The sequence below is a fragment of the Capricornis sumatraensis genome, chromosome 9 (genome assembly GCF_032405125.1).
Source record: "Capricornis sumatraensis isolate serow.1 chromosome 9, serow.2, whole genome shotgun sequence".
Lineage (NCBI taxonomy): Eukaryota > Metazoa > Chordata > Mammalia > Artiodactyla > Bovidae > Capricornis > Capricornis sumatraensis.
The window spans coordinates 26,860,254-26,873,881 of NC_091077.1; the positions used below are offsets into that span (position 1 = coordinate 26,860,254).

Below are 13,628 nucleotides of genomic sequence, written 5' to 3' on the forward strand. Positions count from 1 at the left end.
TGTTTCAAAGCGTCCCAAATCCGCCCACGACGCGGCTCTGCGTTGGCGAAAACTTGGTGTGTTGTAATTGGCATCATTAGATGGGGTCCGAGGACGCGTCCCCTGGCCCTCTACAGCGGTGACACGCGCGCTAGGGGCTGTCTTCGTGTCCAGTGGCATGCAGACTGTAGTTCCTAGAAGCTTGAAGATGGGTTCCTGAAAAATTAACACGCGCCGGAGTCGGCGGCGGGAAGAGGTAGCCCTGTGCCTCATGCCAGCGATCATCCGGCTCGGGGTGGGTCTTTAGGGGTCAGAGAACTTTAGTACCAGTCAGGTTCCGTAGCAGCGGCTTTAGTGCTTTGCAGTTATTGAAGGGAATTGACAGTGCAGATATAAAACTTTGTCAAGTAATTACTTCCCATTAGCCCTTGAATCCGCATCCCTCATGAGGTGCTCAGACCTCTGCATCCTTATTCAAGGTGTGCCCGAAGGACTTCGTTAGGACAGGGGGTAGCTGCTGTCTGTCCCAGTGCTGGGAGGCCCCGGGGAATCCAAAAGACTGTGAAGACGACCACCAGGCTGTCGGTTGGTGTTTGTTTGAGCTCCTGTGTGTTTAAGTGAAGTTGTGACAGGAACTGACAACAGAGGATTCAAGGTTAAACCTGACACTTCATGTTTGTGACTCAGTCTGGGATAGATTTTTTTTTCCCCCTCTGGTTGATAAGGGGTAAAAGCAGCTGTTTTTGTTTTGTTTTTGAGAGTGGTTACATACATGTAATTTATATTATGTGTGGACTAAGTAGAATTATCTTCTTTTAATTCTTATTTAACATGAATGAGAGAGAGCTTACTGAGAGTACTAGGTAGAGACTTAGGGACAGAATTGGAGGATATTTTTATCCTTGAGAATGTATAAAAACACTGAGATATATAGCTATCCATGCATATGTAGATGTGCTTATATGTGTGTGTATTTATATGTGTGTGTGTATAACTGATAAGCAAATGAAAGAGATATGGAGGGGGAAACTGCCTGGAATGTCGTCTGATCTATGGGGTGTATGATGAGTGTGTGTGTAAGCATGTCTGGATCTGCCTAGTCTGTCTGGGTCAGTATATGTCCATGAACTTTATGAGCATTCAGTTCAATACCACTCCAAGCAGCTTCCCAGTTCCTGTTTTATAGCCCAGCAGCCGCCAGCCGGCCCATCTGTTAAAACATAGTGTGTATACTTCACTGGGAGCTCTAGGGTGGAACCTGGGTAGGGGGCAACCCTTAGTGGAAACAGCATGCTACAGACAAAGCCTCCTCTCAGGTCCATTTTCATTCACAGTTCAGCTGAACATGTGATTTTTGGTGATGGAGGGAAGGAGTGCTTGATTCTTCAGAAATGGCAAACTGTATTTTGTGAAATAATTATAGGCATGGTTTGGAAAGGGGGAGTATATAAGGAGGAAAAAAAATCCCTGTAGAAAAGAAATGTAGAGCTTGTCATATAACCATGCAACACTGGTTTACTGCTTTGCTGTAGCATGTATATCAGAAACTGTTTCCTTTTGCTTCTAAGAGAATGAATTAAAATGGAATTGTTTTGCACCCCCCAAAAAAAAATCTTAATAGAAGTAAACAGAATGTTACTACAGAGGCTATTTAATCTACTAGCTCTGACTGCCTTAGTAATTCTAACGAAATATATTTTTAAGAATTTATCACTCAAGTATAAAGTCATATTCAGCCTAATCACTAGGTGCAATGGTTCACAATTTATACTTTAAAATAATAATAATTTTTAAAAGCCTTATCACTAAACTTTTGATGACTAAATGGCTATAGGAGGAGTGGAACAGCTTATTAAGTTTCTGCAGCCAAGTGACTGATACTTAAAAAAACTATAAATTCCTTTAATAGCATAATTACTTTTGGTGACAAAATAAAGGCAGTGTTTTTGAGAAGTAGGGTTGATATTTTACCTAATAATTTTTTGCTCGTAATCACATTTTAATAATGGTGCTTATTATATGTGGATAGAAAATACTGGCACGGTTCTTAAGAACCTATCACAAACATTGTTCTCATTTTTATGGTACTTAAACATTAGAGGAAAAATATCCTAACCCCTAATCCATACGTTTCTGATGGACTGTGTAGATACAATAATTCTCCTGTCTTAATATGCGTCACCTGAGTCAACTGGGCTTCTTAAAAATTCAGTTGATGGGCTGGACTGCAGTCTCCAGGGTTAGATTCAGGAATCTGGGGTGGGGCTTAGGAATCTACATATTTAACAAGCACCCACAAGTTACTCTGATGTCAGGGATCCTCTCACAATATTTTGAGAAACACTGCAACGGCATTTATAATATAAAAGAACAATTACAGTCTGTGAGGTGATTCAATAAATGATTGTTCCAGAATTTCCAGGTGGCATTTATTAGCCTTGTGAAATTTATAGGTAAACTCTTGTGTCCTCAACAATGGTACCTTTTGTCCTCTGTTCAGAAGTGTCTGGGGACTCCTTAGGAATCACTGCTCCAGGTTAGCCCCAATTCTAAGGAAGTCTGTCTTGGGAAGCAAGGTAGTTTGAGACCTCACCCCAGCTGGATCCCTTCCCTCCTCCAGGTCCAGTGGGTTCCTGGGGTGCTCTGGAGTAACCTTACGAGTCTGAACTCACATTGTTGGGCATTTCTCCCTGGAGGGTACAAGACTTCCAGTTCTTGAAAGCCACCTTTAACTCACTCCAAGCTTGGGAGTTAGAACCTCAGTGGGACAAGAGCAGACTTGTCTGAGGTCAGGGATCTCCTTAGGAAGCTGTAGCTGGTCTGCCTGTTGATCAGAAGAGTGTCCCAGGCCACAACCCAGGGGCTCAGGGAGTCTCAGTTTCAGAAAGTCATCTTAAGTATTTTGAGGTATCCAATTAATCAGGTACACAGGTTTTCTTAGATCACAGGGAGAAGGGTTGAGAACTGATTGCCACCTCTCCTTTCAAATCAGTGTGTGGACTTCCCTGATGGCCCAGTGGTAAAGAATATGTCCTGCGCTGCAAAGGTGTGTGTGCTAAGTCCAACTCTTTGTGACCCTATGGACTGTAGCCTGCCATGCTTCTCTGTCCATGGAATTCTCCAGGCAAAAATACAGGAGTGGGTTGCCATTTCCTTCTCCAGGGGATCTTCCCAACCCAGGAATCGAACCTGCGTCTCTTGAGTATTCTGCATGGACAGGTGGGTTCTTTACCACCAGCACCACCTGGGAAGCCCGCAGGGCAAGGGATGCAAGTTCAGTCCCTGGTTGGGGAACTAAGATTCCAAATGCCGTGGAGCACGAAGGCTGTGGGCCACAACTACTAAAGTCCGTGCACTCTGTACACTGTAGTGAAAGACACCACGTGATCCAACAAAGATCCTGCATGTTGCAACTAAGACCTGACAGAGCCATATAAATAAATAAGTTAGTTAACTTTTAAAAAAGCAGTTGTTAAAAAAAAATCAGTGTGATTTTGATGTATTAATCGTTGTCAATTAGCTTTTTTATATGTAGTTTGATACCTTTAGATTCTGTTCTTCCCTTTCAGACTGGCATAGTTCTCAGTGTTTAACACTCCTAAGTAAAGTTTAAAAGAGAAAGGATCTGTCGGCAGTTGCTGCCCTTCCCTCTTCCTACCTTCCAAGTACCTAAGTAACCAGGTGACTTCTCTGAGGTCAGATGTGCCCAGAATATTTACTTCACTGCTGACAAAAGGACCTGTATAGGCTAGAACACTGAACTTGGATTCTTCCAGGCCACCAGATCGTTACTGGTACTTTTATGGAGCAATTTATGTTCTGAGGAACACTTGGCAGGCATGTTTATAGGTTGCTTATCTTAACAATCCTTTGCGTGCAAGGATTTTTTCCCACTTTGTTACAGATGAGCAAACAGCAGCCACAAAAGAATAATAATGCAGTCATCCATCAGTATCCTCATGAGATTGGTTCCAGGACTCCCGCCCCTGCAGATACCAAAATCTGAGGATGCTCAAGCCCCTTATATAAAGTGGCATAGTTCAGTCGGCATTCCATATCCACGGGTTCCTCATCCCCAGATACCAAGAGCCAACCTTATTTAGATTTTTTTTTCACATCCAAAGATGACACCAATAACTGAGAAGTTGGTCTTGTATTGGAATTGTTTTTATGTAACTTTGTGATGAGATGATAGAGTCATGCTTAGTCATTCATATCACCTAAGTTTTTTTTTTACCTCTTCAAATTTTTTATATTGCATGTGACCTTGGAACAATTTTCTTTCTAAAGCTAACCAGCCACTCACCATACATTGATATGATAATAATTCAATGATCCTGACCTTAACCATCTAGGTTTGACCCAGAATGGCAAGTAATTTGCAAAAGGTCACAGAACCCAAATGCAGCAAAGCCTACATGGAGAATTTGGGAGACTTTATATTTGAGAACTGTACTGTTTGAGAACTGTATGTTGCCTGTTGAGTCATGTTGTATGGCTAATAATGTTAAGCTGGCAAAAAGAATTTGCCCAGCTTCTGTGTGATTGGATGGACCTAGAAAATGTCCAAAGTCTACAGTATAATCACAGCCCCTGATTCTACAATGGTACTGATTTATGCCTAGATAAAAAAAAACTACAGTAGAATGCTACTTTTCTTGAAACTGGCCATAGGCCATGGCAAGATTCTAAGCAACAATTCTCACTTTTTTTTTTTTTTTTTTTTGGGCCCATGACACTTTTGGCAAAAAAAAATTTGACAAATTCAAGTTTTTGATTTTTCTTTCTGTATCCTTATTCCCATGGTGAAATCTACATATAAAAAATTTACTTTTCAAATCAATCTGCCTTTTTAACATCTCCTAATACTTAAACCTTCGCCATTTTGACTTTTTCTCCTCCATAATGCCCCCTTAAGTTCCTACCTTCACTTTGGTTTTTGAATTCAGTAATGTCTTCTAATAATAGAATGGTCATTGAACTATGGAAGTTCTACTCTAGCTTTAACTTTGTAGCATAACTATAACAGTATTAAGAAAAAAGAAAAACCAAGAAGGATAATATGAAAGTCATGTTATTACAAGTATCTTATTACATATTCCCAGCATATAGATTCCATGGGAAATTTAAGATCCAGATGAATACAGTGACAGCTTCACTCATCTGTCCTTACATATACTCTTGTGATACAAGCTGAGAAATATAACTGAATACAGCATCCTGGGTTAGAGAAGAAAAACCAAAGTTAAGCCCTGAGGAAAGAATTGGCAAAAAAGTGAAGGGTCACAGTTGGGATGGGATGGAAAGAGGGGTGGGGAAGAAATACCTCCAGTAAAATGCCAGATAGGGTGGTAAGAAATTTATAGAGGTGCTGATGGCTTGGGGTTTCTTGGGGGCATTGATTCTGTTTTATATTGTCTTCACAACCCACTAGCCCTGCTTGCTTTAAATAATTTATTATAGCAGCAAGCCTTCCCATGGTTAGTTTCTTTTCTTTTTTATAACATTTTCCTTCTCATCTCTGAGTCTAATCAGAGGCATTTTTGATAGTGTGGCTGTTCTAGAATACTTTGGAAAATCCATGATCAATATCCCTACATTATAAACCCAAGGGTGTTCTGTTTTATTTTGCAATGTTTTCTTCCCTGCTATATTAACTCAGGATCTATGTTTTAAATAGTATTTTATTAATCTTTGCACAATAAGACTTCTGGGCTTGTTTTTCTTGGCTGGAACTATCTTTTGAGTAATCTATCATCCAACCACCATTGATCTAATGATGTATTTATTGCTCACTATTGCAGCACTGGCAAGAAACCCAGTATGATTCTAAAAATTTGATTAAAAAGAAATCAAGTTTTTGCAAGGCGTAGCCACCCAATTATGTTAGCAGCTGCCAAGTATATTTTATGCTAAAATATACACACATATTTCAAGTGAACAAAATGTGATCTTTTCAAAAGCTTTTAAAACTTTTTGCTATGAAATAAGTATAATGAGAAGACATCTTGTAATTAGAAAAATTACAAGTGCACTCCTCACCTCAGCCAAAGATAAAGTATCGTAATTTTCAGATTATACCCATAGACACTAACCTGGATAGGTTTGTCTTTTTGATCGACAGTAATAAAAACAATGGTGATAAGAACTATCTCCTAGTCCCTGAACAATCTTCCAGGCAGTCCTCACAAACCAAAATGAACAGAAACGAATTAGCAGGTAGTAACTGAATGTCTGTCACAGGTAGCACCTTTTTTCAGCTTAGCCAACTCAAAATGCAGTTCAAGTATAAGCACCTTTGGGAACCTTTTCCATGCTGCTCTTTGGCCTGGCTGTATACAACCAGCAGAGCCCTTACCTGCTGTAATCCCTCCCTCCAGACTGGGAGCCCCTTAAGGGCAAGGACCACACTTGACATCTTCTAGCTTCTCAAGAGATGGTATTCAAGAAATAGTTGCTAGGTGCACCAGAGACTATAAAGAATCATAGGTGAACACCTGCAAGGCCTTAAAAGGACATGCATAGGATATTTACCCAAAGTCTGCATGATAGTAATAACTGAACCGTAGTCCCAAACTTTCTGCTGTAGCCCAGTCTTAGAAATTCATAAAACTGTCATCCGTGCCTGCCCATTGACCCTCTGCGTCTCTCTGCTCCATCCCTGCCTTGCCTTCTTCTCTTACCATCTCCCTGTTGTGTCTTTAAGAATGTCTCCAACTCCCCACTGCCCCAACCAGGCCATCTCCCCTGGTTCCTTTGATGTTCCCATACCCATTGGCATATCTTGACAAAGCAGCTGACTCATGGGTCCCACTTTGAGACTTGGGACAGCCTCACACTTGCATCGTTTGAAGTCTCAGATGGCTTGGCCTCTTTTGCCATCCAATGCAGCTGACTACCTAGGTTTGGCCATAGGAGGTTTAGGGGCCTTGCAGGAGCTCAATGGTGCTGTGCCTAGAGGCTGCTAGTATCCTAAGCCCAGCATAATGGGGGAACTTAGCACTTAAGTTAAGCTTTTATTTTTTTTTAATTCCAGCAGACTTTTATTTTCGAGATTAACTTGCATAGTATTTTTCATTGATAAATCACCCTTTGTTCAGGAAGCATTGTCCCTACATAGTCAGGTTTATGACCCAGTCTGAGAGCTTAGATAAATACCAGCTCTCACCTCAGAGCTGGGTTACTGAGGTGGTGTACACACTATGTGTCCAGGTAGTTAAGCGTAACTCCCTGAGGTCAGGGCCATTAGGATAGCCCTTTTATGTTAGATCTTAACGGGCTTTAAATGGCTGCAAGAGATCAAGGAACACTATTTTCCATCTCATCTGGGAGATTAAGCCTCTCTTAATATAGGTGCTTTCTTCTCATACCTGCCAAGAAAATATCACTAGAAAATTGAGTAATTACATCTAAAAGTTATTTCAATGTTCAAGACAACAGAGAAGGTGAGCCACCCTAGATTAGGTCATGGACTCAAGCACTGGTTTCTTTTGGATCTTGCGTCAGGAGCACCCGTCCCTGCACACCCTGGGGCTTCTGCTTTCCCCTGGGAGCTGGGGCTTGGGAGGATTTGAGGAAGGCTTGGGTGGAGGCGTTGGGGTTGAGGCAAACCTGAGTACACAGGGCAGAGTCAGTGGAGGTTCTCCGTGTTGTGCAGGGCTTTGGCATATTCTCAAATCTGCTTCTGAGCATCCCTAAGAGCCAATCCTCTTCCTCTTACACTTTGTGAATGTGTTACCCAACAGAGGTTCTCACACTCCACAAGTTTTTATCCTTAACCTTCTAAGTTTTCCTAATTTCAACTTCTCTCTCTCCTGTAGCCCCATCCTGCAATAATGTTTTTTTTTTTTTCTTTAATATTCTCTTTCCCTTCTGTTCAGGTAAGAACTCTACGTTATGAAAGTTCCTTTAATCAGTGTTACTATTCATCTTTTCCCTGCAGGAGTAACTGCATTTTTGACCATTTTCAAAGGAATTTCCTAGAGCCTTCTGGTGTGTGTGTGTTTCTGGTGCTAAGAAAGAGATCACAATAGCACAGCTCCTCCTTGCTGGGATATTACAAGCCTTCCACAGTGCAAAAGTAATTAGCCTCACAAAACCTCACTTTTCACCAGCTTAACCCATGCTTGCCAGTGACACCCTCCCTCACCTGCCTAATCATTCTTACCCCCTCCTGCTCACTTTTTCTTCATTAGGAAACAAGATCACACATCTCTATTAACACTAGACATATTCATTACAACCAAAGAGATGAAACTTTCCACAAAAGCCAAACCTGACATACTCAGAATAGGGAAAAAGGGTAGGATCACCCTGATTTCTTTAAAAGCAAGGCTATGTGAACTGATGCATCTTTTATTAAGTCCTTAATTTGTTGTTGTGATAAACCCTGGCCTGTTTCTTTTTGAGACTGGGTAATTGCCTTATAGCTAATGTCAATAGCTGTCACTTTTTTCTTTCCCTTCAAAATTGTTGCCAGCAAGTTTCAGTTTTGCCGCCTTCATTTATTTAATTTTTATTTTTGGTGTTTTGGGTTGTTTATCATGACCTACTTAACATGTATTGTTTCTAACTCTTCAAGATATCTTTCCCTGACTTTCCTGCCATGACAATGTCTCACAGCTAAACCTAGTCCTTATGTTGAATGAATTCCCATTTTCGCTGCAGATTAGTAATGAAGACATTAAGTGGGATTCTGATAGTGACCCTTTCAAGAGCTAAGGCACCATTTACTATTCCATTTTAATTACAATCTTTCAGCAAATTTTCACCAGTTATAATGTTCACCCCATTTTCTAAGTAACATTTCTCAAATACTATGCAACATTATGAAATCTGTGTGCATTACCCTTTCTGTTCTCCATTATGAGCTAAATTTATAATTCTATAATTTTCTCATAGGAAAAATGCTTATTAGACTGGAATGGTTACTTTGGTTTCAAGCCATACTGCTTTTTTGCTTATTGTGAATCATTGTAGACATTTATGTAATCTTTGTTTTACTTCATTCCCAACCCCCACCAGTACCTCCATAAGCCGTAATCCCACTGTATCCCTTCCCACATAGTCAGTTATCATCTGTGCCATTTTTCCAAGATGAATATTTTATTTTATGGGTCTTTAATATTTTCAATTTTAAAATAATCCTGCACAGCTAGAAAAAAACAGGCAGGATCCTATCTTGACCATAGCATTTCCTCCTTCCTTTTCAGGAGGAAGGAAACCCACCCCCCCACCCCCTCCGCCTACAAATGGCCATACTGCACCTCCTCTCTGGAGTGTTTCTGCCTGTGCCTGGGATCTGTTCTTTGTTGCTGTTCAGTGACTAAGTCACGTCCAGCTCTTTGCGACCCCATGAACTGCGGCACACCAGACTTCCCTGTCCTCCACCAGCTCTTGGAGTTTGCTCAGATTCATGTCCATTGAGTTGGTGATGCTATCCAAACCAACACATCCTCTGCCACCCACTTCTCCTTTGGCCTTCAATCTTTCCCAGCATCAGGGTCTTTTCCAGTGAGTCGACTCTCTGTATCAGGTGGCCAAAGTATTAGAGCTTCACCTTTAGCATCAGTCCTTCCGATGAATATTCAGGGTTGATTTCCTTAAGGATTGACTAGTTTGCTCTCCTTGAGGTCCGAGGGAAACTCAAGAGTCCTCTCCAGCACCACAATTTGAATTGGGATCTGTGTTTGTCCTGCGTGTTCTCTGCTCATATTCTTGTAATTAGATAAGAGTTCACAATCGGCAGCCTTATGGGGGGGAAAAAAAAGGCCAGTGAGAGCTGTGCTTTATTTGAGTCTTGGGGAAAAAACAGTTGTCCTAAGCAAGTGTGAGATGAAAGTCAAAGTTTTTGAAAGATTGGGAAGGCCAGAGACAGGCCATTTGGTATCAGCTATGCATGCCAAAGTACCGTCTTCCTGTGGTGATTTCTAGGGTGTTTTCCCCTTGGGCTTTTCTGGGTGACTATCCCAGTGTTGCATCAAAATTAAAATGCTGTATCAGCTCATATCCAGGATGGCTGGAGTTCACTGGGCTGGAGTCAGAAGTCCTAGTTCCATCTGCAGACCTTCCCAGAGCCAAAGGAAGGAGGGATGTTTCCAAATGGAAATGTCCATGTGGAGGTAATGCGCTTGGAGACCTTCCGCACAAAACGGAATTCCCTAACCCAAACTGACCTACGTGGTAAGGAAGTGTATTATCTCATGAGAGAAGCAGGTCAGGCGGCAGGATTGGTTGACTCAGTGACACAAAGACAGTGATACAGGTTTTATTCATGTCTTTCATCTTTCTGCCACTGTTGGCCTCAGGGACCATTTCACCTAAGACTGGTCCTTGCCTTTTGCAGGATGGTGACAGTAGTTACTGACATGTCGTTGCAGGCAGGACAATATCTACGGCACAGAAAACTTATCCCCCCTTCCAGGTTCTTCTTTTGGAGAGTATGGAAACATTACCCAGAAGAATCCACAAACACCTGTCTTTTCTTCTCATGGATTACAATAGGATTATATGCCCCATCTCTACATCAGTCACTTGCAAGAGGACAATATCAGGATTCTGTTAGTAAGAAAGAAGTACGTGTGTGCAAATGAGGGGGGCAGTAGATACTATCAGGCCATTATCACCCACTCCAGCACTCTTGCCTGGAGAATCCCATGGACAGAGGAGCCTGGGAGGCTACAGTCCATGGGGTCGCCAAGAGTCAGAGACAACGGAGCGACTTCACTTTCACTTTCACCACACTCAGTGACTTGAAAAATAGCTGTGAAATTCACCCTTATGACTGCTGTGTAGTTGATAGATACCACGGAGCTGCTACACAGTGCTGGATAGAAAATGACAAGGCTATAGGTTGACAAGGAGAGAAAAGCCACAATGCAGACTAATTAAGGACAGAACTGAGCCAAGATCAATAATTATTCTGATTAGAACCACAATAAGCCCTAATGAATTTGAATGTACTAATTCATGTCTATTTGTCCTCAATAAGAATATGATCTTTATGGAATAAAAAAGATTCTTTTTGCTTATTTCTCAATAATTCTGTATTTCTGATATATCATTTTACAGCATAGCCCTATTTGAATGGGAAAAAAATTTATTTACTTTATTTACATGTCAGAACATTAACAATAATGATAATTACTGATGATTATAACTGGTCATTATTTATTGAGTGCCTCTTATAAATTAGGAATTTATTAATAGCATCTAAGACACGCCAGCAATTTGCTTATGCCACATAGTGGGCAGGCTTGGATCGAGACTCAGGTTCATCTGCTCATGTTCCTTCAGCTCTGTGGCTTTCCTTTGCCTTGGAGGACAGTCTCAAGACTCTCGTAGCCTGCAGGGTCCCGCCCATCTCTGTGGTGTCACCACTTACCCTCTTGGCCTCACTCAGTTATCCAACCACAGCAGCTTCCTTGCTGTCTAATAAACCAGTCTCACTCCCACCTCTGACCCTTTGGATCTGCTGTTCCGTCTGCTTGGATCACATGTCCTTCTTTCACACAGCTACCGCTTTTCCATTCAGGGCTTCTCATCACAGGCACCTCCCAGGACTCTTCCATCTCATCTGTTTAGGCCGCCCACTCAATTCCTTGTTTCTCTCCCATTTTTGTTTCCAATATGGTTCTTGAACAACCTTAGGTAATTAACCAACTGCTGCTGCTGCTAAGTCACTTCATTCGTGACCAACTCTGTGCAGCCCCATAGACGGCAGCCCACCAGGCTCCCCCGTCCCTGGGATTCTCCAGGCAAGAACACTGGAGTGGGTTGCCATTTCCTTCTCCAATGCATGAAAGTGAAAAGTGAAAGGGAAGTCGCTCAGTTGTGTCCAACTCTTCGCAGCCCCATGGACTGCAGCACACCAGGCTCCTCCATCCATGGGATTCTCCAGGCAAGAGTAATGGAGTGGGGTGCCATTGCCTTCTCCGAATTAACCAACTAGTCTACTTGTTTTTGTCTGTTTCCCCCATTAATTAAGTTCCATGATGGCAGAGGTGGTATATGTAAAAAGAATGAACAGGGGAGTAAGTTAATGAAGGAATTAATGTTTAGAAGTCTTAACCTCGAAGAATCCATGGTCAGTCTTTTATCTCCTACACTAAGAATAAGGTAGGATATTAATCATCAATGAGCTAGGTGTGTGCACCTTAGGTTTTTTTCCTGTAAAATTTGAGAACTGAAAAAGTCTACTTTTCATTCCTTCTCTCTTTGAAGGAAAACAAAATATAGATATCATAGTTTTTTGGAGAAAAGATAGATTTACTATTACAATAGTATTACATAAAAGTTCAAAAGCTTAATCTAAGAAAGAAATCTGAGTAATACTCTTAACTCTAGTTTTTATATTGATTTTAGTTTTATGGACTCCAACTCCTTTCATTTTAGGGCATGAAAACGAAAAGTGTTAGCCTCTTGGTCATGTCCGATTCTTTGTGACCCCATGGACTGTAGCCCACCGGGCTCCTCTGTCCATGGGACTTCGAAGGCAAGAATACTGCAATGAGTGTGGAAAGAAATGGAAGGAAGGAAGTACTGGAAGGAAATGGCTATTTCCTTTTCCAAGGGATCTTCTTGATCCAGGGATCAAACCCTTGTCTCCTACATTGCAGGCGAACTCTTTACTATCTGAGCCACCAGGGAAGCTCTAGGGCGTAAACCCTTAAAAATGAAGGTATACATATAAGGCTAAGTTGTAAATAGGGAGAATAATAATTGCATGATAATTTGGAGTGGCAAATTCACTTAAAATTGTTTTCTCTGCTTGCACATAATTTTTCATTTGAACTCATGTAACTACTAAAATGATTTATTCTTAGAACTGTGTTATTAATTATTCTGAGGTAATTATGAAGGTGCAAATTGAAAAACAGCTTTGCCTCACATATTAACTTGGATGGGATTGACAGAAATGAAACAGAGTGCCTTCCTCCGAATTCCCTTTTCTTTGGCTTTTCAGCATCTACATTTGAGAGTACCTTTTAATCCAGTTCTTTCAGTTTGTTTTGCTCTGTACCAGAGACAAGTCAAAAGGCAGGTGGGGCGAGGAGCAAAATGTTTTGATGCTGTTCACACTGTACTTCTCCCTTGGTGTGCATCCTGGCAGGGACCCCTTTCTTCCTCACTTTGTAACCTGCGTAGATTTGGGTGTGTGATTGGGTAAGAAGCCATCAGGATTCAGGTGACAGTGAGATCAGTAATTAAGGGGCTAGGTCAGTGTATAATCATGACTAAAGTTAGACAGGTGCATGGTCTATATATGCTCTTGAGAGCCTGCCTCTGATAGGGCAGTTTTCATATACAGTAGATTGGCCCTTTCATGGCTCAACAAAGGCTTCTTTCTTTCTTTCTAAGCTGTGTGGGTGGGAAACAGCATGTGGTTATAGAAAATGTATAGCGAAAGCAGTAGCAATGAGAAAGAATCCATAATGGGTACACACACATTGCTGGAATATTTCCCAAGGATATGTGGGGGGGCAAGGGGAGGGCAGGCAGTGAGGTTTCTTTGGCAGAGGCAAAGTAGAACATGTGCTTTTCCATGTGTGAACACTGTGCTTTGAAAGGTCCTGTATGATTCACAAAAGCAGCTGTAATCACAAAAGAGTTGATATAGCCACAGAGTTTGGGAAATTCACTTAAAAAAG

The 13,628-nt window shown here is 41.4% G+C and overlaps 1 protein-coding gene across 1 annotated transcript in view; it reads left to right on the plus strand.

Moving 5' to 3' along the window:
• The window catches only part of MARCHF3 (membrane associated ring-CH-type finger 3), a 154,326-nt gene that overhangs the window by 357 nt on the left and 140,341 nt on the right, over positions 1 to 13,628 (plus strand). The window lies entirely within an intron of this gene.